Genomic DNA, 26732 nt, shown 5'->3' on the forward strand with positions numbered 1-26732 from the left:
GTCAGAGCTGAGCTTCCCCCTGCACATTTGACTATTAATCAGTGCTGGTGCTCATTATGTGGCTAATGAAAATCGAAGTATCCTGGTTAAGCACCTTTAAATCAACATGCTTCTTGAATCAATGGCCAGCACTGCAAGATCTTCTCACAGCCAATCGTGTAGCTATAAATTATAGTACTTGTTTACTTTGTTAACATGTCAATGCACAAGTGATTGGACACTACACACTTCCATAAGAGGGTCAATTGTTTACTTTATTCACAATGCTTACTTGTAATGTATTTAGTATTGGATTTTAGTCCACACCAGAAAGTTAAATGTTGGAATGTTTTTGTTTTTTTCCTTCCTTTTTGCATGTGTGAGTAACAGGAAACAAATGTAATCAACAGTTGCAAAAAATGTGTGTGTGTGTGTGTGTGTGTGTGTGTGTGTGTGTGTGTGTGTGTGTGTGTGTGTGTGTGTGTGGAATGTGAAAACTGGAAGTAATTATTTTTAGCAATTTAAAGTCATTTCTTAATAAACACTGAAATAAGTAATGGAAAAAAGTACAATAAATAAAACTAACCAAACATGAATAAATGATGTCATTACTATGCAGTAATGTCATGTATTCGAGCACTGATTTTGAAATGACTAAACCGCTTCATTCAGTAGGAAACACTGTTAGCTCTATGCTGGAGATTTGAGCCTGATGCTGTAAATCCATCCCTTTGATTTCTTTCTGTGAATCCATTAATGTGTAGGAAAATGAGCCAGTGGAATTTGCACCCAAAGTGCCGTCTAAACCTTTGTTTACAATCAACGCAGCCTCTATTATCTTCGAAAAAGCTGCATAGCCCTTCTGTACCACCCCAAATGAATTCGGACTGATCAATCATCAGAGGACCTCTGTGTTGGCTGAAATACGATGGGTAGTATGACTTGAAATTACAGACACAGTCGATGTGCTCCCACCACTGTTTGACAAATTATCAGAGGTTCCCAGGTAATCATGTGCGTATAGAGCTTAATGGACAATTTTACATAAAAATGTAAAGAGAAAATGGTCACTTAAAAGAGCCCAGATTTCTAACATCTAGAGCACGGCTCCTGTAAATGTTGAGAGGGTCATACTGTCTCCACAATATTTAAAGCTTGTCATCGCTCCCCCTTCTTTTTGCTACATCAGCCATCTGTCACCGTTTAAGCCCCCGTGAACACCCCCAGAAATAATCCTCCTGCTCAGTCAAGCAGTGAAGGTCACCTGGACACCTCAGGACAACTGAGTTTGTATGCACATGTAGTGTATTTCTCTACTGTCAAGTGTGTGTGTGTGTGTGTGTGTGTGTGTGTGTGTGTGTGTGTGTGTGTGTGTGTGTCTGTAAGAGTGAGTGGGTGTATGGGTTTGTGTTTGAGCAGCTGTGTATTTGTGTGGGCGTGCATTTGGAGCTTTGACCTTCCCCTGCCCTGGTTCCCTGGTCAGAACTTGGCAGACAAAAGAAAATGTCATTTCAAGTTTTGAAACATTTAAAGGATGTCATTTGACCAAAAATTAGAGGAAAAACTGGAACAAAGATGTCATAACTTCACAAATTGACAAAACCTATAATCTTTTTGACAGTGGATCTGTGGTAATGTATTTGGGGACACTCTGGGCGTGTTTAGGCTTAATGCCAGAAAATGCTGTTTGGAGCAAATGTTTGCCAATGAAGAAAAGTATTGCATGAACTAAAATGAAGACATTATGATGGTACTACAACAAATGTAAGGATACTTTTATCGTCTGAAACACAGTGCAGGTAGCCTTCTGGTTAGTGCGTGCGCCCCAATGTACCAAATGGTTATTGATATTGAACAATGTGTGAAAAACATGGTGATAAGAGTTGGGATTTCCTGAGGGTGGAAGTTTTAGTGTCTCGCAACTTAATTACATGTTTTACATTTGTGACTAACCTTGGCATTTACCACAAAAACTGTAGTTATAGTTAACCGACAGTTGGAGGTTTTGTGTATAACTGTAAAAATACACATCCTATCAAGACGTTTTCAGAATTCTCACGAGTCCTGTAAATGTGGGATCTGAAGGAGGTATTAAAAATTCCAAGAAATGTCCTATTGGTTCTGATATTGAGATTTTGTATTTTACACTTATTTGTTTTCCTCTCTCATGATATTTTTAATGTCATGTGAAGCACTTTGAATGTCCTTGTTGCTGAAATGTGCTATATAAGCTATATATAAACTTGGCTGACTGAGGCTTTGGTCCTCAAAATGGACAGACATGCTACCAATCGTACTTAGTGCTTCTTTCCTGTATTTCATTGCCCACTCTTATTGTCCTTGTTTTCTGACTCTATCCACTATCTTCGTCACTGTCGTTACAATAAAAGCCAAAAATACTCACAAAGTAAATCTTATAAAAAAGGAACCCACGGGGAGCTATTATTAAGGTCACATATTATGCAAAATACTTTTAACCATGTTTTTGAACAGTGTGTCCCTAGCCTGTAACCCACCATTTATGAAAAAAGTCCATTCTCTCCATCTATTTGCCTGCTCCCTAGTTCAGAAAATATGTGCTAAAACAGAGCGTTGGGAGATTTTTTCTTCATGACATCACAAAGGGCAGTAACCCCTCCCCCAGGTGGGGGACACTCCCACAGCTAGACACAAAAACAGCCTGTTCTGAGCCAAGCTGAAATAGAGGGGTTTATAGGCCTGATCCAAATACAAGATCAGCGTGCACTTCAAATACCTAAACATGTTGAAAAGGAGGATAATGTGACCTTAAAATAGGACAGGTCTTAAAATATTTGTATTTACTGATACCTTCCCTTCTCCATAACTATTTTTATTGAATTTGACTATTTTTACATATTATGCTATCTGAATGAACTGTTCATTTTGGTTTATGCATTTTGACAAATCATATTGAGGACTTCTGAGCAGCTAAATTTGCTTATTACTGCAAAGAAAATCCAAACACACAAAATACACTGATTGCACCTCATAATAGAAAAGCATCTCAATTACAATTTTAAGTGTTTGGGTTTAAAGACTGCAGGAGGATTTCACCAATACAGCACCCCTGCAGGGATCCACTGGGGCAGCTTAGGGCTGTTTACCAGATACAGATGGAGCCTAAATCGTGAAGTGTAAGCCTAAAACCCCGGGAAGACGTTCTGTGGTGGATTGTCAATAAGAATCATTTTTTAAATAAGCAAGACCATAAGGGGAATCTGTGTCTGTTGGTAAGGTACAATATGACTCTGTAGTTGTAGAGCACTATAACACTGTAAGCTATATCCTTTTTTCTTTTTCATTTGTTGTTAATGTGTTTTATGTCTTTTTTTTTTGCTCAACTTCATATCGTTGAATGCACAGAGTAGAAACATCTATTTGCTTTTAAATCTGCACTTTTAAACTGCTTGATGTTAAAATGGTGCTCTATAAATAAAGAATCATCTTAAAGTATCTCACATTTGTAATTCAAAATCACAAATATGAATGTTCTGGCAGCACTAGAAGAAACGTTTCAATATTGTAAACTGTTGAAGTAGCTTTGGTTTAATCCTCTAGAGGAAAGAGAAATTGTACATTTTAAAATGTCCTTTCAATCAGTTTAATGTTGACTTCAAACAAGAAACCCTATTATTATTATTATTATTATTATTATTATTATTATTATTATTATCTCATTCAATCAACTGTAACCACAAGCTTGAACTCTATCTTTTATAGTACATTTTTAAATAACACTTACCTCAGTGCTGTGATACATTAAACTGATGACCAATTTTCATATTCCAAAGTAAACTTGTGTTAATTTATTGTTTAATCAACAGAAAGCTTACACAGAGAATGAGTGTTTCAATTTGAAAGGAAATAACCTTCTAGTTAAAACTTGAAACCTTTGCACATTGATTCTGTGCACCACTCCCTGCTTCCTTGACATTTAAATTCTGAAATTGCAAGAAGAAGTTTATTGCTAGGAGAAGTTATCAATGGAGCCAAAACAAGAGAAAGGGCAACACATGGCCTGGTGACATTTTCTGTCAAGGTAGCCAATGTTGATAAAAAGAGGGCCCATGCCGTTCTCAATGATAGTTCTGCTATTAAACTTATTCAAGTAATATGCTGTTTGTAAGTATTTGACTTAGAAGCACATACATGTATGGAATCCACAGCTTTTTAACCACTACTTAAATGCACACTATCCATTCTGATGCCAGGGGGCGCTCAATCAAAACAAGAACCAAAGAGGATGTTGAGGCCGTCAGGGAATTATTTGAGTGATTCTCTCTGCCACCCCCCCCCCCCCCCCCCCACCACCACCACCACCACCACCACCACCACCAAAGAAACTGTTACAACTATAAAACTAAGGAGACATTTGACATTTATAATTGTTTAAAACATAATTTCATAACAAAAAAATACAATCAATTAAGTGGAAATTAGAGATTTTAGTGTAAAAATTCTACATATAACACCTTTAAAAAACACTTTTGCATCTTGTACTAAGCTATAGCAGAAATATTGAAGATAAATGTAAGGATTTTTGTAATAAATTGTTAAATGTGTGGCAAAGGCCACCAGACAGTCTCATGTATCCATGTTTACTCAAAGAAGTTTCAGAAATAAACCAGAGCCTAGCATAGATAAAGCAAAGGCCACAAGTTCTATTAAAAATAATCAAATCAAAAGCTACAGCTAATGCCTGATTCACTTCTGTTGCTGATTGGCTTCTTAACTTTTGACTCAGCATAGTGCTTTATGGTTATCCACTGCAGTCTCCATCTTAATGCTTTCAGCCTGTTTAATGTATTCTCCTTAGTCATCTGTAATGGGCTTTAAATTCATCCATGCTGTGTGGTGTCCTTGGGTGTTCACAAGCCATCTGTGCAAATTAACATAGTTTGCTGAAAATACAACTTAAGTGGGATGAAAAAAAGAACTCAGCACTAGCTTATTCCACCTGTTACACTTCTACAGTTTCATCTATTTCCTAAACAAGGCAACCCGAAACATGACATACCCTGAAAGAGATCCAAAATCCCTTTATTGGGGGGCTGAAGCAGTAACGCATGTTAACCCATAATTCACTTCAGTGTAAACTGGTTTTTGACATGCATGTGTAAATACACGTCCACACCTGTACAATCTTGGCTTGCAAACATCTTATGTCCTACTAAATAATATTTTAAAGGAAGAATGGGCAACATTTGACATATAAATACAGCAGATAGCAAGTATATCCTCTGTAAATGTCTCTCTGAGTCAAGACTGTCTACACTGAGTGAGAAGTGTGAGTCTCGCCAGCTGTACAGTGGTCGAGGATGTGTTTACATCATGTTAAAATGGACGGGACAACATTGCATATTAAGCTGTTTCAGTCGAGGACCAGAGAAAAGAAAAATAACAGTCTACTCACTGCTAATTTGGATGTAACATAACTGTATTTAGATCTGTCATTCCGTGTCAATTTACATGCAATGTGGAGCTAGGAGTGAACCAAAGTAGGCTAACATGATGAGCCTGCTAACACAACCATGAAGGTGAAAGGTGATTGCAGCTCCAGCAAAGTACAATTGAGTGTCCTGCTAGTGCTAAATGTTGGTTAATGTGGGTGTGTTCTCATTGATTATGCCTATGTGCAAACACGAGTGTGGAGGGGTTTGACGTGGGCCGCTGGAGGAGATCGTCAGCTTCAGAATCAAGTTGGTTTGGTTTAATGCTGACATCTATTCTTCAACAGGAGGTTTTGCTACTGTACGCCCAACTATCTTATGAAGTAGGTGTATAGAACAAGAGAAAATCCTGCACACTTGTCTTGCTCAGTATTAACAATTTATTACAATAATCAGAATATACAAGACACCACATTTCAGTCTCTGGGGGGGGTCCAAGAGTTTTGAAATGTTTAGATTTTTTCAAGTAAAATGATGATGCAGTGGATGGTTTTATATACTCAATCTTTTAAATTCAGTATTGTTTCCATATGACCCCATCAGTAATATGTAATGTGTGTCATAAAATACATACTCTCAGGAGGGGTATCACACCCCTCCTGAGAGTATGTATTTTATGACACAGAGCTACAGAGCTCTGTCTGCTCCAAATTTGTCAAAATGAGATTTGCAAATATTAAATGCAATATTTTTTAAAACCTTACATGGAGATTTTTACAAAGACCAAAAGACTAATGTGTGGAGACATATTGATAAGGCGTTATTAATGAAAACTTTTACAGTTTGTGTTCATTTTTGACAGGAATGAATCACTTTTTTTCAGTCCGAGAACGAGACAAGACCAAATGAAAATGCTTTATATTCCGAGAAGAGACCTTTAAAAAGTGGTTTCTGAGCGTCGTCTTGAGACCAAGACTCAAAAAGAGGCAGGTGCTGAACTGATTCACACCAGCTGTTCACCTTGTTCCACTTTACTATACTGTATTTGGGAATGTTTACTTAAATTTAGGCTCATTTTATAATGGCTAAACGGGTAACTGTAGCTATGTACATAGCTCTAACTCTAACTGTAGACTGTTAGTTTGGTGGACTAATTTTTAAAAAGTTGTGTTTTTGTAACATTATGATAAAGTTTAGTATTTATGTAGCTCTGAATGAGATGAAATAGTTTCTACACGATGTAAGCGTTGATCCGAGGTCTGCTTCTGGAGCCACATTGCTCGTGCTTTGAAGTGAGGGGCACTGAGGGAAGGCTACATTCAAAATCATGCTCGGTTTTCCTAAACGGACCAACTCTGCCTTTAATGACACATTTAGTAACAGTTTCTCCTATTGGTGCATGTAATATGTTAGCCAAGTGTTAGTAAATGGGTAGCACAGATAGAAAGACACAGTTAGTAATTTGATTCTGGACAGAGATAAAAAATAATTCTACAAGAGCAATCCTGTTTTTTTCTTTTTTTAAATAACTCACCCAGATAACAACCTCTGACACTCTTAGGCTTTATCTTACATCTGCACAATTTGACAAAATTATCTTTAATTATTACCTTGCACAAACTTTCAGTGGATTTGGAGGCGACATGGCAGCCTAAATTATGTGGTAGGAAATGTTCTGCAGAAAGGCCACAATAACGCCTCTTTTTTATCTCGTCCCCTAATCACAGAGACCCTTGAATGTGGCGCATTGAGGTGCTCGGCTTTAATGAGCTCCGGCGCAAACATTTGCCTTCTCTACTTTAAAAGAGCTGTCATCAAAGGTATTCTCCTGGAGAAAAATATTGCAGCAGTATTATTCCCTCAACAGAATGTGACGACAGAAGGTATTCTGTTTGACTCGCCTCTCTCACATGGCTTCTTACTCCATGTCCTTGGCTTATGACATGCACCCACCCACACATACACACCAAATCCTCAACATTTACAATGAAGTAATTGTTCTCAAGCTTGTTATGCACATCATGCTGAAAGAAGCACAAAGTAAAGCAGCAAGTCTCATCACTGACATTTCCCCTGTACACATTGTAGTGACACATGCTGCATCAGCTCATTCTTTTTCTGTTTAACTCATGAATCAATGACTGGTGACCATTGTAATTATGCAGATTACAGATAAAAAAATAAAATAATTAAATAATTAAATTTATCATGATCTGTAACTAATTAATATCATTAAACTGTTTTTAAATCTCACCTAAATCATTGCAGAAAAAACCCTCCACATGAAGTGTTTTCATTTAAATTCATTACATTATTGTGACAGATATGTAACAAAAACGAGGCTTGATAAAGTCATATTGCAGGTGTTCTCTTTTTTAGACCATGGACCCCGTTCTGCTGAGAAATCTTTCCAAGGACCTCCTCATTATTCTAACGTTAATATTATTAATACATTAATAAAATGTATTACTGTATTATGGAGTACTTTGTAATGATTTAGGCTACATTTATAAGATAAGTAATTCATTTTATAAACTTTAAGTAAATGTTGGTGTCAAGCTTTTTTTTATTTTTATTTTTTTTATTTGTTTTATTTTTAATGTCATGAATCATATCAGAATTGATATATTGGTAGAAAACTAAAGTGGGTTGGAGTATCGGACAATATTGCTGATTTTGTTGGTGTAAGAGGTCCCAGTGTGTAGATATGCTTTTTCAATTTTTCAGCACTCTTTAACATTTTTTATAAATTATTCTGTGGACCCCTGGTTTATGGGTCATGGACCCATGGGTGTCCTGGTATACCACACTTTGAGAATCATTGACATATTGTATTTGACAGACCTAAACAGATGCAGTCCTAGCCATTTACATTCTGCTCTATTTGAGACGAGTCTCAAGTGCTGCCTGTCACCGTCGTCACCCTCGCTCATACAGGGGGTGTTCTCCTCAAGTTTAGTTTGGTGAAGAGCTTTGCTATGGTTTGCTGGGTGCTTTGCATTGATGTTGTGGGTTAAACTTGAGCTGCTTTGGTGGTAAGCAAACTCTTTTGTAGGCAGAATTGGTTAGGACTCTTAGCATTTGTGATGAAAAGCAATTAATCTGTTGTTTAGCGACTTACCCTAGATATTCACTGAAACACAAAATAATGTTAACTAAGGGTGTGAAAGCAGATGAGGGGAAAACTGCCTTCATTTTAAACTGGTTATTTATAAACCTAAGGACAGACCCTCATGCAGCAGTGAAGATTTCATGCAGTGATCGGCTGTCACTACTGTAAAACACAAACATCAGTCCAGGAACTTCCTCACAAACAATCTGACATTGTGAATAAAAATAGGACAGATATGCATGTAGTGCTGATAAACTGGGGGGACCTTTTCTCCAGCATGTAATTAAATTTGTCCGGTGAAAAATAAAGATAAGGATTCCATTAGCTCCTTAAAACATTTCAGGATAATGAATGTTTTGTGGTTGATGGAGCACCTCATGTGGGACAGGTGGGATTTACTCCCTGGCTCAGCTTGGCGGCGAGGCAGGCGAGCGGGCGCTGCACCCACGGCGGGAGCCAGTGACGACATTTGATGCACCATTGGCACCAGAGGCAAATGAGATTACAGCAGGGGGAATGGAATTGACTCGCTCCCTGACAGATTTACAGATCCCCACTGGATAGAATACAGGCGAAACGGCTGTAAAACCCATCATCTGCTGGGTGAATTACACACGGCTTGGAACAACATGTTTGGTTTAGGAAATCCACACACTCCCCCTATTTCTGATTTACCTGCCCCTCCCCAACCCTCACCCATCAACCCCCACTAACTCCTCTCCCATCCTCCAGGAAGTGTGTATGTTCAGTGGTATCTAAATACAGTCTGAATTCAGGTATCTTTTCATCAGTTTGTTAAACAGCTGACCAGAGGCGTCCTTGGCTTTTGATCTATTAGCAGCTTTCGGTAGAATAATCTCACACTGAATATAATAACTGACGCTGCATCACAACAATATCGATTTCTCTGTTGGCCAAACAGATACAATCTGAATAAGAGCATCTGAGACTGCTGGCGTCTCCAGGTCCCAGAGCAATAACATGTGGAGGTCACATAGAGCTGAACGCTTAGCTCTAATGTTAAATGTTCTTCACTGCACACTGGGAATACTCAGACAAACTATGGAGGGACTTTATTAAATATTTAACCATCTCTCAGCTCATGTTACACTCAATTCTTCACCTTGGGCTATGGCTGCATTTGTTTCTGTAAGTCAATATATATATATATATATATATATATATATATATATATATACACACATACATACATACATACATACATACACAGGTTATTAATAGACGTTATATACTTCACAGCACCCTCCTGTAATGATATATTTGGGGTCCAATTGTCCTCAGTTTAAAGAGATTATTGTCGCTTTATGTCTTCTGCCTCATTGAAGTTTTTTATTATTATTATTATTATTATTATTATTATTATTATTATTATTTGTGTAATTTCTAGTTATAAATCTCTCATTAGGACCATTCCAGAAAAATATTCCTATTTCTAAGTGTACTTCATGAATGTCTTGGACTGTAAATGAATTAATACATCTAATTTTAAAACACTTCACAAGTCAACTTTGCTGCCTCAGTTGGGAAATTTATTTTTTTGTATTACTGCACAAGCAATTCAGGTTTTATTTTTAGCTTTCTGTTTCTTCAACAAGATGTTTCTCTGGACGTGAAAGTTTGGCTTATATTATATAATGTTAGACTACATGTTGTGGTTTTAGTGTTTGCAGAGTTGTTTATCGTGGACATTGCTTCATTGTGAGAAGAGACCATTTTCTTTTTATTTAACCTGTTAAATAACATGTTTATTGTTCAGAACTGAAGTCAATGCTATTAAGTGGAGCAAGATGGAAAGACAAGTGAAACTAAATAAGAACTAGTGTTACAAAAAAAACATAAAATAGATCCTTTCAATTTAACAGTTGCCTTGTTTCTTTTAAGACATTGATGTCTGAAAAAACTGAAGTACAGTATTTTTCGCCCCAAACACTGTGATTGAAGATATCTTACCAGAGTGGAATTTATAAAAGCTGAGTCTGTTCAAATTGATCATGGTTTGGGGAAGAAGCTGAGCTCCTGCACCCCTCAAACTCGTCTGCATCATCCCGAACCAAGCCTCAGCTTTGAGCTTAACACAAATAAATCCGGCTGCGTTTTACGGCACAGAAGTCAAGATGTTGTGTGAAGTAGATTTGTGGGTATGGGATAATATGCCTTTGAGGAACAGAAATGTATTCTGTATGATCATCAGAGCAAGTGCTTGCTGACTTAAAGAAAGAAATCTCCACCTGTGCCATCATAAAAAAAGAATGAAAGAAGTGGCATTTAAAATGTTTCCTACCCTAATCCTTTGATAAAAAAGGAATATATTACATTAATTTGATAAGATGGATGACATGTAGCCGACACTATCTCTAAATCATTCATGAAGTGAACTGTTCATGACATTGATTAAACATTGCTTTGCCTTGGTGTTTTTCTGCAAACTGAATGCTTAAATATGTCCGAGGTCGAGTTTCTTTTTTCCCCATGAAAAAATTAAGTCGGTGAGGCGACATCAGCAGTAATCAACAGAACAGTGACAGGTGGTTGTCATTGACAAGGACTTTGGGATTCATTATAATTTACAGGATGCATAATTTATAGGCATGTACTCATTACAATAATATTACAAATGCCCTTGATTCAGGAGATTTCCAACAAAGGACTGCATGTTTTCTGAAATGTTCTGCTCCCTAAATAAAAAGGTCACACATGGAAGATCAGTGATTTATATAAATCATGGAACACAAACAGCTCATTATTCCTGCAGTCAGCAGCGACTCTGCACAATCTATGTTTCTAAGTGTGTGTCAGTTTTGTAGTTAGCTAGTCTAGTTCAACATGTTTCTAATTTTTGACCTTATTAAAAAATGTCAAGGCTTCTTAGGTCAGGTAGAACACGTAATATCGGAACCAGTATGTTCGCCTGTTTCCATCACTGCAACCCCTGTTGGTTGTTGGTCTACCAACCATTCTGGTGTTTAAAATGATAGGTCTCAATCCACAACAGAAGAGAACAAACCATCTACCCACCAACCAGCTACAAAAAAAAAAATAGGTTCCCTTTTTTTTTTTTTTAGAGTGTGGTCACTGGTTTTTGATTCTTGCTTACACCAAGCTCTATACATGTTCACCATGGACTTTTTATAGAACAAGTATATATTTGTTTTACTTAAAGGTATAATCTCAAAGACCATACCTATCCTCTTCAGGTAGCAGTAGGTGGTCTTCGATAGAAGGAAGGTGCAAGATGTGTACTGTATTTATATGTACTGGACATAGGTTTAGTGAAGACAACCAAGAAAAAAAACCCAATGACTTCAGACCATGAAACATCAAACACAAGAGTAAAGCCAAGAAACAAGGACAAAATCTGCATTCAGATGAAGAGAATCAGTCAGCAAGGACAATTTCCGCATACTGCCATAGAATGTAAATATTAATGGACAAAGTCTAAGTGAAGTTGTTCATCTGATACTGCCGGGGCTTTGGAAGCCCTTTGAATGCATTCATCATGCTAAAACTGCTGTCTCACCCTAACTTTCAGTCAAGCTCCACAGGCTGGGAGCTGGAGCTGAGGCTGGTCTTCGGCCTCCTGACAAACCGTGACATTGTGCCCATTTGTCAATTAGGTCAACTTATTGTGAACAACACTTATCCTTCATGAAGTCAAAACGGATGAGTTATCACTTAATTCCTTCCCTATACATCCATGTGTGGGGAATGAAGCGTGATCAAGGCATGCACTGATCAGACCTTTTTCATGTTTTGAACTAGGCTGTAAACATTTTATGAATGAGGTGTGAACGTAACTTCCTGTGCTTCTGCAGGAAGCCTCAAGTGGATACTCCACAACCTATTGAATTTTGCACAATGCACTATAGACAAACACAGGAGGTTGCTGATCAAGAAAACAAAACTGTAATTGTGATGGAAGCTTCTTTTCAGAATCTGAATGACAAAGAAATTGTTTGCTTTTTGGTCATTGTTGTGAAGCGACACAGCCTGACTCAAATAAGCTCTTTAGCATGAACATGCTAAAAATCTAAAGTATTTTTTTTCTTTTTAGCTTTTAAGGGGAATCAGAGTTCCAAATCCAACAGCCGCAATACTGTTAGATTTTGAGTGCTTTTCAATCAGCTTGGATATGTTTCACTGACCTGGCTGGCCTTTAAACCAGAGGAAATCAAAGTACTGAGAAAGATCCAGTAATGGCGAGTGTAGTTTCTCAGAGAAGAGTTTGCTCAGGTTGTTACAGTTCATGCTATAGCTGCTGCTCCTCTCCTCTGCTGTCTCCTAATAGTCTTCAGATCACTGCCTGAATAGAAGGGCAGCAAAGTCGACATTCTTTCTCTGTCATTAAATGTGGAAGGATGTCTTTTCTACATCACATTTTTTTTTTCCTTTTTAACTTTCGTCTTCTATGTGTTTTTTTTAAAGAGAGCAGTTCTCTCTAACTCAAAGAGGATTTGGCCTCTGAGGTCAAATATTTTCAGCTTTTCTGAAAAGGTGCATGTCGTAAAAGAGGAGCTCACGTTGATTTTCTATGTGTCGTACAGGTGCAAAACGTTTTGATGATTTAGCTTCATTTAGAGCTCAAAAATAGCTCGTCTTTAGGTTCGATGTGCCAAGAAAATGGGCGCCTGTGGCCGAGTACTTAGTTTGCAAACTCCATGTACAAAGGCTGCAGTCCTTGAAGCGGAAACCCGGGTTCAAAGCCAACTTTTGGCTCCTTTCCTGCATGTCTTTCCCCGATGTCTCGGACCCTGATGTCTGACTCTATCCACTGTCCTGTCTCAACATTAAAGGCACAAAAATGTGCCAAAAAACAACTAAGCAGCATACAGCAGCCTACAATAAAGCTTGTTTGAGGTTGAGAAGAAGTTCATTTTTTTGTTTACCATGAAAACTATAATTCAAACGTTTTTAAGGAATTCCATTAGTGTCCACTTTACCAAATAAACACTTGTGACAAATGTGTCAAAAATTATAATTGGATGTATCTCTTTATGAAAGCATTTCAAAAGAGAGCTCTGAGTTCCCAAAAAGAAAAAAAATAGATCACATTCTAACAAAGTTTAGACATCACAGTGTATAATTATTGGAAGATGAAACAATACAGAAACAATACAGACACAATAGACCTCCGAGAGCAAAGTGAAACGGGCATAATTGCAGGTCTGCCGCATCAACAACAGTGCTGCTAACAACTTCCCTTCACTTTATTATACACTCATAAGAGCCATTCTGTGTATCACATTAAACGTGTGAATTGAGTTGTGATAAGACAGTAAACAAACAGAAATATCCTAATTAGCCTCCATCCTACCAACACATTAAACATACAAGGACTGCTTTCTCGGAGGAGTCGAGATTAAACAACCATCAGAGTGTGTGTACGTATTTCTGTCAAGACAGTAATATTCATGTCATTAATGTAATCAGAAGCAAAAACAACATGTTTTGTAATTTAAGGAGATTCATAGTTTATTTGCATTGACAACAAAATCAAAGTAAAAAGAGAAAAATACATCTCTGTGGGTTGTGGCTGTGTCCTTCATTATTCTGATGAATAAATGAAGAAACATGCTTGGAATGATACAATAAAGCACATGTGAGGTACATGTTTACTCCTATAGGATGTGCTGGTACCCCATTCAGTTTGATTTGCGTGAGACGCTGTAAAGCTGTATTGAATTTCAATAGATACCACTTTTATTTACCATGAGACCAAAATAAATAAAGGACATTTAGTGGAAGATAAGGAAGACTGCAAAATTGTGAATTTACAACAGAAATATTTTTTCAGTGTGCACAAATTTGCATTTGATACATAAATTAAATCCCAGGTCAGTAATTTGTAAATCAGGCCATCTGTGCCATCCTGCTGTAGAGAGAGAGAGAAAAAGAGAGAGATCAATGTCAACATAAACACTAGCATGTGCTGTGCTGGCCTATGAAGCTGTGTCAACCTAAAAAATATCTTTGTGGCCCTTTAAGATTTGTATTTGAGCACCTCTGCCGTAGACTATACGTATTAATGGAGGAAGCCTGCGTGACGTAGCCTGCAGGGGGCTTTGGAGCACCGTTGTTTACTGTTGCCTATGTCATGTAGGAAAGGAATGCAGGTCAGACTTGAACCCGGGGCTGCCTATTTGGAGGACCATATAGCCTCTGTAAACGGGCCACAACCGAACTACTAGGCCATCAGTGCACCATCTGAAAACAATTTCAGCATCAAACACACAAAGACCTTTAATTAAGACTATACCAACTGAGCCACAGCCCCCATAAAGGGACATGTACTGTAAATTGCAATGTAAAAATTATCATTTCAATGTCATGTTTTGCAGAATCAGTTTAAAAAAAAAGGCTTTTCTTGTTGAGAGGAATGTTATAAATGATGTGTCCTTACAATTTCCTTGAATTGTTTTTCCCATCCCATAACCTTGAATTCATCATCGTGGGATATGTTTGCTGTACATTCCATTTTCTATTCATGCTTCTACTTTTTGTCACTCAAATGCATATACTACTTCAGCTCAGTATGATTAGATAAAAAAGGTATATGTCTTTCTTTTTCTTGTTTTTCTCCCATCATGATTGACAAGTTACTTCATTTTCTTGTGGTCATTCTGTGGCGCAAATGGTGTTTGACAAAAGCTATTATCAGCCAGTTTCTTTATTCAGTCAGATCAGAATAGAAAAAAAGAAGGAGTTTTAAGTGTTATAACATTGATTTGAATGGGTCTGACACTTGAGAAGGACGAGAGAAAGGAACTTTGTAACCATTCAAATGCTCAATTATTAAGTGCAGATTGAAGCAGCCCTCAAAGAAATGGTCTTTTTCAGATGTTGAAGGGGCATCAGTCTTGGAAATAAGGCCAAGCTAATGAGGTTGAGTCATATGTACCTTCAATCACTTATAAAAGACCTTGGTATGAAAGTGCAATCCTACCTTGGGCTATATATGTCATACACACTGAAGATATGGAAAACTGGAACTGGACATTGGCTAATATACACTTTTAGAAGAAATGACAAAAGGATAAGTGATGTTGTTCACGAAACAGCTTGTTTTGTGTCAAAACAAGTAAGCAGTGTCTTTTAGTTTCCATTTCTTGTGGGCAATCTTTGAATATGTAGTCCCGATAAGACAGCTCATCTCATCGTCATCATTTATTTTATTAACACTATCACTAAAGCTGGGTGACTTTTACCCAATATAATATACCCAATAAAAAAGTGCTTGTCATCAAAATATATAACAAAATATGACAATACATGATAAAATTTGAGTGGTGTTCAAAAGTGTGCAATGTCTAACAAAGTTAAAATAAGTATCATGGGGGGGACCCTTTGAAAATCCTCCAAAATTACTGAAAAATAAAAAATAAAAGAAAACTGAAAATAAAAATAATGAAACTGGAAACTTGGTCTTTGGTTCACCCATTCCTGGGACTTTTTGGGAGACTTGAAGGCACATTCTCATTGACGCATGAACAGCTGCAGGAGAGAGAAGCTATTTTGGGTGAAAATCACCCAAACATGCCTGTAGGAAAAGTATGTTTTGGATAAGGGAAACACTCATGCCTTCCAAGACGTCAAAGACAATTCTGAAGCTACCCAGGGACCCATGACACTTAGACAAAAGCATGTTGGGGTTTTCAGGAGCGAATGCTTGATCAACAATTAGGTTGGGTTTATAAAGTAAAACTTTGGTTGTCAAATTAACATTCATAATTAACTTTATTTAATTATTATTATGAATCTATATTTTTTCATAAGCTGTTTATTAAACTCCGGGGCACCACTCTGAGATCAGAGAACAACCAAATATTACAATATCAGTCTCAAATAATTAATTAAATACCAATATGATTAATCTATATTCAATTGGAGGGGTGAAATCCAAAGACAAAGCCCTTTCACCCAGCCTATGTCAAAATGTAAACACAGAAACAACAAACAACTGCTCTTTAAATTATAACAGAATTCATTCAACAAGGAAACATCAAGTTAATCAATGAAACTCAATCAAACAAACAACTATTATACACTAAACTACAGACAACAAAGGATAACAAACAAGCGTGGCACGTGTGTGTGTAGGTGTGTGGGTTCGTGTGTGTGTGTGTTTGACAGAGAGGGGGAGAGAGAGATCAGGATGGCAGTGATGCCGGACACTGAACACAGGTCTCCCAACCTGGTCAACACGCAGCATAATGAAAATCATATCAATACGTTTGCGCAGGTGAAAAACACCAGGCTAAAGCGTTCTAGGGTTGAATCCTCAGAAAACACATTAAGGGAGAACCATTATTTGCAATGACAACTTGTTAATGAGTACTACAGCAAGACAATGTGAGAATCTATACTACAAGACTGACAGAAAAACGTACGTTTTGAACTGAAGTAGGCTCTTGTAAATAACTGTGCCATATTTTTTCAGTATTTGCAGTCTCACTTATCTCCTTTCTGTTCTGTAATGCAAAATGGATCCAGACTAATCCCTGTGCAGCTCTTCATTCTTACCTACCTCGTCATGTTAATTAAGAGAGCAAACAAGAATTGACAAGACAAACACAGGTGGGCCCCCAACTTAAATGACAAATACTTGGGACTTGCACACATGCACAGTCCCAGACCGGTACATGAAGGAGAATGTTGGATATATCAACAGAGCAAATCAATCTTCATTAAAAATGCCTTTTCAGAGGCAGTGCCAAAAGTGTTATCTCGGGAGACCATCTGTATATCCTTGCAAACCAGCCGAAGCAGGTAAACCTTAATGCATTTCTCTGTGTTTAAAGTTCAAACAAAGCGCCTGAGTCCCTGCTGACCTCCCACTATATTCTGATAAATCACAGCGCTTCCCAATGAGATGCTAACCTTGTTTTTTTTGTAGAAAAGAAGGTAAATGCTGATCTACGTCGCTATGCTTTCTGCAAAGCCTGTGTCAAGGCTGGCCATTTACATTACACAGCAGAATGGCTTCAGGCTGAAAATGAGTGGATTCAAGGCCTTAATGCTAAAGGCATAAATGCTGCCACAACATTTTGCCACAAACTTTGTTGTGACTAAAAGACCTGTTGTGAATGAACATGTTTATCAGAAAGAAGAAATGTATAAAAATACAGAAATTATAGCTAAAGGCAACACACTTTTCCACCTTAAAATAATAGTTTTAAGTCAAAATAACTTTCAACAGGGAGAATGTCTCCCATGTCGAAAGAATGCCCATTTCCTACACAAAGTAACTTTGGTGGAAGTGCATGGCTTTATTGCACTTTTTAACACAGCAACCTTAAGCTAATAAGAAGCCAGTTAGATTGTCTAGGTGCTGTTTGATACAATAGCTGAGGTTACGAGACAGAAAAGGACGGTGACAAGAGAGTCGCTGAGTAAGGAGCACATTCCTACACATGGTAATAATAATAATAATAATAATAATACTAATAATAATAAATAATTATCATCATCAGCATCATTATCTATGTCCTTGTTGTCTTTAGTAGCTTTATTGGGTCCATAAAGTCATTGAATCCAAGTTATTTCTCAGGTTGCATACAAATAAGGTTGCATACAGTCATATAGTGGGGACAAAAGTGCACCAAACCAAAGTATTGCATAATGTTGCTTATTTTGCTATTTTTTGCAACCAGTATCTATTGCATAAAAATCACAGTGATCCCTGCTAATTCTGATTGTTATCAATTTCTTTGATTTTCAAATCTTGGTGTGGATAACTAAATGCAACTGCTGCACATTGTGTGTGGTTTCATAAATGAAAGCCAAATAGCTTGTGACAATCTCCTCAGTTACAAAACAACACCCTCTCCAACCCCATCAGAAATGAGCTCTCATTTCATACTGGACTCCACCATATTACTCGAGGGCCACTGGGGTCAGCACTGCCTGTCTTGCTCTATTGCCCATTGTTGATAAGCAGCCTCTAATATCTCCAGCAGGGAGAAACGTTACCCTTCTTTTTTCCCCCTTCTCCTCCTGCTGAAATTGATCTGGCAGCGCATGTTGGCAGGATGATCAAGTGGCTCGTTAAGCAGAAGAAGAATTAGGTCTGAGTGTGTCAGATAGGAGAAAGTCGTTGCTGCCCCCGAGGCATCGCTGTGGTTTCCCATCGAAGGACACCTGTGCTCCGAGAAGGAGCTGTGCCTGCTGTCATTCTCTGACATCTTTTCTCAAAGGCAAATGTGACAAGTATGGAGTACTCATTAGATACTTTGACCTCATCTCTGTCCCAGCCTTTCGTAAGGTTGTCAACGTTTTCAATCCTTTAAAACGTTTCTGTACCCAGTAATTTAAAAATGAGTATGTATATGTATTTTAATGATCAATTGTATCAATAAGTACCGACATGTTGAAGAAATTATCGATTCATAATTCAACCCCAATCGCTTCCAGCAGAACAACTATGCACAGTCACAATTGCACAAATACACTGGCAACGTTTGTGCAAAGACATTATGCGCAAGTTCGCTTTGCAATTTTTAGTACATAAAAAACAAGAAAATATATTACGTCTCATTTTTGTTTAAGAATCTTAGACGTTATAGACCCATTGCCCCTTTTTTTTCCATTTTTGAAGATATGTACGATATGTATAGGTACGTATATGTCCCATATGTGAATATGGTGAATACACAATAGATTTAATTAATTGTCTGGCATCTCTATTTGGATATGAAATCTCTTTTTTTTTTTGTGCTGGATGATCACAAACCTGCAATGGCCCCTCAAAAAGTAAAGCAATATCTTATCCTGGCATGCAAAGCAAGCAGAACGACCAGTTGAATTTTTGTAGCTTTTGTGAAATTTAACATAACCTCAAAGACATGTGCAGTGGGAGGAAATGGTCTGTTTTTGCATGGAAAGACAAAAAAAACAAAAAAAAAAACAAGCTGAAATCTACAGGAGGAACAAATTCATTAAAAGAAACTCTTTCACCAGGAGTTGGTGGCATATTATCATTTCCTACTTCTTCATCTGTTTGTGTTTCCAGGGCAACTATAAAGAGTCAGAAGAGAAGCAGACATGTTGAGGGAGGGGGAGGGGGGATTAATAAAAGTTTAAAACCAGGCTACACTGCAGGTCACAGGTTTCCCGCATCCTCCATGAGAATCACTGAACTGGATTTAGAGGAGAGAAGTTGACTGAAGTTGCTTCCATTTAACAAGGCAACATCCATTATTTTTCCTCCTCCTGGTATTGGAAACATTAACTGTGTGGTCTATACTCATCTGCTATCTCCCAATGCAGATACTGAAACAAATTATCTCCCTAATTAAAAACATCTCTAAGACTTTCACTTCTTTAATTGCAACAATTGCTGCACCACTAACAGCACGATGTGCTAGTAGGAGTTAAATCTATTGAAAGATGCACAGGGCGTTAATGCAATTGGAGAGAAGTCTCCACTGAATATTTGGAGAATAATTATTCTCTTTACTTATTGAGCTGCAGGGCCAAACATGCACTGTAAATACACAGGCTACATAATTGCTTGTTTCCACAGAATTTTGCAAATAAGCACAATGGTTTCTCTTTGAAGTGAGCTGTGCCTGGCTGTACTGTGGCTTGAGTGGCACACATACACTCCTACGAGAGAGAGAGCGCAGGACACCAGGCCATGACTGTTCTTCCAACTATCTGCTCTCAGATATGTTCACAGATACAGAGGGTGCAGGCCAACAAAGCCTGGTGAACAGCCACCCTCGCACTGCCATGTCTGAAGTCGGCTCACAGGGTGAAGTAGCTCCAAACCTCAGCAGATGGAGAAAACTTCTGTCTCACTGTGCAAAAGTTGCTAATAGCAAAGCAAGTTTTACCGAGTTTGCACATTGGCTTTTAGACACCAAACTCAACTGGTCCTTAAAACAGTCGTTGACCATTGTTTATTTTAGTATTCTGTCAGAGCGAGCAGACTTAACAAAATGTTATGTTTTCTGACAATTTACCATCATCTTGGGCTGCAAATTGTATAAAAAAGCACATACTCTGGCTTCTCAGCCAAAAATCTAATCTGTATTGTTTTTCTAGTTTTCCATTTTTCACTGCAAAACAGAACACACAGGAAAGCAGGCTGACAACGTTGGTCGTCCCCCATATTTATTTTTATTTTGAAATCACATTTGAGCATATTTCCTCGAGCTCTCATGTCTGTGAAGTTGTTAATAGGAATAATATTAGGAATAAAGACATGGTACTATGTGAAAATGGTACGTTTGGTTTTCTCGTAATTAAGTGTAAAAGGAATTTAGGACGTTTTGAAAGACTGGGTTTCGTCCAGAGGCTAAAACTTTATGTGGATCTTTGTCATGGCCAGGTTTGGTAACCCCCATCTACGGTACCTGTTTTATGTCAGTCATATAAGAGGGCAGATTTTCTGTCCATTCTTCTCTTCTCATTCAGGTTTTTGGATGCTCCACTATAAAGGAAAAAGCAGCTGCTCACATGTGGGTCTAACATTATTGTAGCCTGCATTGAATATAAGAAACTATAAAGTTCTAGTTAGTGGGTTGGAATCTAAAATGAAATACAGCTGTGCATGAACAATTGTGCTTTCAATTTGTATGTCGTTTACATTTATGCATTTGATTGACCTTTGTTAATTTCATTTCCCTTTACAAATGTTAGAATGTACCTTCGCTCCTTTTGAATCATTTCAATTAATGCATTTCGGATCTCATTCAGCCGGCTCACCACATGTTCCCATTCAGTTTCTTAATGGATCCCATTCTTTGTGTGGTGGATGATTATTTGCCTGTGGACTTTTCCCTATTATTAAAGCTGGGAGAAAGCCTGATAATGGTTCAAAGAATTAATAACTTTAAATAACCCACCAGAACTCGATATACCATTTGGGAATGGACCTGAAGAAATATACTTTTTCAAGGTTACTGGAGTTCAGAATTAGACAATGAAAGTATTCAGTTCATTTCAACAGTTCTTTGAATGAGATCCACTGAAGGCTCTGTGGTCCAAAAATTAAGAACAGAATCGATGTAATGAAGAATAAGAGGGCGGTGTTCCAACATTGTTTACACAATGAGCTGAATGTAATAACAAGCCCTAAATTCAGCGTTTACAAGAAAAGGAAAAAAAAAAGGTAATATAAAAAGAAAAGAAGGAAGACATGTTTACCACGCTACATCTTGTCCACCATTAAAGTAATGTTTCTAGAGTTTATCTGTTTTAACATGTGCACTCTTGAAAAAATCTAGATAATTTCAGGAGGACTGCTCCCGATATTCTCCTGACCTGGCTGTTCACTTAAGCACCTCACATACAAACATACATACATAAACATATATACACACATATACACACACGCACACACACCTTAACTTCGAACTGTATCGGCCCTAAAAATCCCATCGATTCCAACAGCACAGTAAGCAGAGAAGTATTCAAACAGGAAAACATTGCCCTGATGCTAATTTATCAAAGTTTCATAACCTTGCATGTCATCATAAGTGGAAAAAGATCAGAGACATGGCTTGTGGTATTGTCTTTTCAGCCCCCTGCCGCTCTAGTGCATCCACTCGCTGTATAATAGAAAAGATGTGCACTGGCTCGCTGCAGTTAGGATGTGTAACAAATAAATTTCACTGCATGGGGTATCCACTCAATCTCTGTGGAAATGGGAAATTATGAGAGCCAAATGAGCCATTATAATGTTAAGTGTGTGTGTGTAATGAGTGTATCACCATCACCGATATTGTGATTATCTGCTTGAAAAGAACTGATGGGACAGTTCAAGGGCAGTGCAATTAAGAAGACATTATTCTGAGTTATTGGCATGTGTGTCATATTTGACTGTGAATGTGTAAGAGGATGCAAAGAGGATTAATGACTTTTTAAAATAAATAATTGTTGACAGGTAAATTGTGAATCCATTTCCCTTTCAGAATTAAGTGTGCTACACTTCCATATAATGACACTTAGGTATGAACTAATTGTGGACAGCTTTACATTTCTCACCACCTGAGCTTAGCAGACTAGCTATTAAATGAAGGAAAGATGCATTTGGGAGATCTATTCCATCCATAATTTGGAATGAATGTGGTGAACCATCAAAATTTATTTCAATTTCCCAGATGTACACATCATGACTAGTCATTATTGGTTGAATATCCTAGGAGAGGTCACACATGTTACAGAGATAACAAGATTTCTTCTCTCTCCCTGACATTAATAATGCATAAACTGCAGTGCCTGTACCTCTTGGTACTGCTACCGATACCTGACACTGAGCTTTCTATTTCCAGCTTTAGAGGAGAAAAAGACACTGCAATCGTTGTTTGACAAGACAACCAGGTTTGGCTGTCAAAGCTCCATGGTGTCGCACACAAAACATCCATCTTTTATGACTTGCAGTTGCAAAGAGGATTGAACAGATTCTCTCAACATTCTCGATTCACTAAATACATTTCCCTTTTTTTCCCATAACCTTGGCCCAATTTCTTTCTTCCTTTCTTTCTTTCTTTCTTTCCTCTGCTCTTGGCATTTCCAGCAGGGTGAATAAGGTCACGGTGGTGCTCAATTAAAAATATGAAGTCACGGATAATCTCTCCGCAATCGATCGATAAACAAAGTCAGCCCAAGGTGACACCACTCAGTTGTGTGTCATAATCATGCCAATTTTATTCTCGCCGGGTTTCTTCAAAGTCAGTGAGTTGGCTTGATTTCAGGCAGAACACTTCATATGGGTGCAACCCAACATGACATTTATTATTGCTAATTTCTATTATAATTTTTTTTTTTTTCGTAATCTCCAGGAGTCTTCTTTACAGAGCTGGAATTATTTATCCATTTTCTTCTACTCATACCTAACTCAAGAAGTACTGAAGCTTGTGTTAGCGAAGACTCTGACTCAGTTTATTCACAGAAGTTACTCATCAAAAGAAGAAGCAATTACAAACATTAAAATGTACTAATCATGTGTCCTTCTGAAGGCCATGTCTACTGGAAGTTTCTCGAACTAATTCAACTTCACATCAAATATAGGAGACTATTGAACCATTATTGTCTAGCTTTGAATTAAATAGTACTGTTATACTGTAAATTAAAAGCACAGTGAATAATTCAACATTTTTACAATACTTAAAGTGGAGATCTCAAAAACTTTTACCCAGATCAAACAATGTCCTTGATAGCAAACAAGTTCTGAATGAGGAACTGTTTCTGCTAATCCTATCCCTCCCTGACAGCATGACCTTCTTCAAATTACAATGGGAATGAGACATTAGCTCACTTCTCAATACAGAGCAGTGGGATATGATACTGAAGCACTGAGCATTAGTCCCCAACTGTATGAGATATAAAATCTAAAAGCAAGATTATACATAGGGTCTAGATTACACCACAAAAGTTAAATGAAAAAAAAAAGAAAAAAAGGATTCTGTAGTGTCATGGCTGTGGTGGGATTGGTACACTCTTGTGTTTGCTGTGGTCATGTCCAAAAGTGTAAAAATTCTAGTCTCAACAAATTGATGTTTTACAGGTGTTATTGAAAGTCCTAATTTATGCAAACTTGGAAATTTGATGGAAAATAAATATTGAAGAGCTACACAACGGGCTATAGCATTAGTTTTCTGTTAAGACAAAAACACTTGTCTTGCCCAAGGAGATGTCGGACGTGTAGCTGTGGGATCGAACCCTGACCTTCCATTTGAGAAATGAATGACTGTACCAGTGACACACAGCCTAACCACAGTAATGGATTATGGACTATTTGGACAAGGAGAGAGCGACCACAATTCTCAATTTCACTGACCACCATAGTGGACTATATGCCTAAAAGAGAACAGTTGAAAAATGGGACAGCAACTTCCAATAAAATTATGGAGGCATGCCAATATGCATAACAATAATGATAATATCAATGCCAGTTTTTACTTGTTACCCTCCTGGCCTGCCTCTATGCTATGATACTGCTGTCATTAAGAGCTTTAACATTCATCAAATTGCTTAAAGTTCTTCCTGTTGATCGCCTACGTCAGATCTTATGCCTCTTCTACCAAGAAGTTACCTTCTCTCATGATACATTCAACATATCTTAAATAGCTTTTAAAATAGTGTCATACATAATAGACAAAAGGATTGAAAAATAATTATATAAAATCCTTCATATAAAACTATATATTGCCTGGAAATAAATTATTATTATTGTAATTTTTTTATACCTAATGCAGATTCCTTGGCTTTTTGGAGGAAGACTCAAGTGGACACTGAAGGATTTCTTTTTTTTCTAGTGGCTTCATTTTTAAACACCAGAGATGGCCTTTTGGGAAAGATCAAACTTCATAATGTCATCAGCATGACAATGTGTGGTAAAGCTGCAGTCCTTGATACATCATAGGGCAAAGGAAAGCCCCCCACCCACCCCAACCACCCACATACACCACTACCACTCCCTCTGTAATTTATATAATTTGATGTCTCCTTTTCAATGATAGATACCGGTCTACCGTCACCCTCTGTCATCTAAACTGAGAGCTGAAGCCCATTTACATGAAACAGAGCCCCCTCTACACGGTTATAAGACAATCTGCAGCACGGAGGTTGATAAGTCAAGGTGACAGTGAGATAATTATGAATTCAAGGTGCATAGCAACACAGGCAGCCTTTTCGTAGATGAAGAACCTCTTGTATGTTACAGTCATCAGGGGCTTCTGCTGCTGCTGCAGGAAAGGATAGCTGAAGGCAGCCATGCGAAGCAAAGTCACTTGCACTAAGTAACAACTCCAGGAGCTGCAAAGGTCACAGGGACTAAGTGCACACAAGTAAGGACAGATGGATGAGATGCTGAGGTTTATCACCTCTTCATTAAACCAAGTGTCAGGCCCTGAAGGAAAAAGGAGCTTGCCAATGCAATAAATTGCAATTACAATGGTTTGAAGCTAGAATTTGTAATGTAAAATAGCATATCGAAAATAACAAGCAATATTAGATTCAAATGTTACTTTAAATAAATATGTCTCTGGTCTTGTGTCTGAGTGTCCTCTTGTTTATGTTTGGGTTGCTTAGCAAAAGTACATTTTCAAACTGGCATCATCCAGTTTTTGTGGCTGAGGGTGGATCAGTCTGAACAAATACATACTGTAGTCATACTGTACTTGGGTTAGGCTTAGGCCCAGGCCCAAATCAGTTTCAATGACAGTTGGAAACCTCCCGAATGGAGCCCCAGCTGACAGTACTCAATGTCTTGCTATGCATCGTGTGCATTATTGCTGTGAAATTAATAACTGATGCTGGTTAGAGGGGCCCTCAATGAATGTTTGCCGAGGGCCCCAAAATACCCTAGAAGCACCCTTGGGTCTCAGGCACAGTCCACAGGAGATGCAAATAAAACCTTGCTCAAACAAAGAAAAGATGGCTTTTGTCGCTTCAAAAAGAGACTGTTCTATCCTTGTTGATACATTGCAGTACCAATGTTTGATTATGTGTTGTGCTTATGTGAATGAGTTTTTGGCTATGTAATCCAGATAATGTCCAATTTCTCCCTTCCAAAACCACCAGATTAACATCAATATTCAATGACATTGCCCTTTTTCATACTAATTACTGTAAAAGCATCCTGTTACATGGAAGGACAAGCCCCGCGGCAACTTGTCTTTGTTCAACATTTACTAAACAGCTCCTCATCACAAACTCCAACTGTAAATCCGAATCTCCTCATGTCGACACCGAACCCAGCCAGAGTGGAAATCATCAACAACCTCTTGTCGGTTGTGCTCTGAATTTTGATTTCAAATAAGAATATAATGGCGAGTCAAAGAACACTGTGGAACAGAGGACTGAACACTGACTCCCAATAATGCAGCTGCCTGGGATCACCAGATACTGTGCATGCAGTATCATGTTCATGAATCCTTAAGGTCCACCAGCACTGTGGGTCACTTTGTTAGCTTTGAGCTAAGGGTAGCTTCAACTCAATCTACATATGAGGATTATTGACCATTAAAGCAAGCTGTTTACTTGTGTTGGGTCCAGCCAGAATGGCAGACTAAATTAAAGCATGTGTCCCTTTGGAGAAACCAAGCATGGTAATTAGCTTGGAACAGGTCAAACAACTCTTTCTCCCAACATGCCTTGCAGATACTCCCAGAAAGCTCTGCAATACCTAACACATAGGTGTGATTCTTTCTTTTTAAATGCTTCCATCATCTGGAGACAAGTCGAACTCCTGCCTCACAGCACTC

This window comes from Symphodus melops (genome assembly GCF_947650265.1).
Source record: "Symphodus melops genome assembly, chromosome: 11".
Taxonomy (NCBI): domain Eukaryota; kingdom Metazoa; phylum Chordata; class Actinopteri; order Labriformes; family Labridae; genus Symphodus; species Symphodus melops.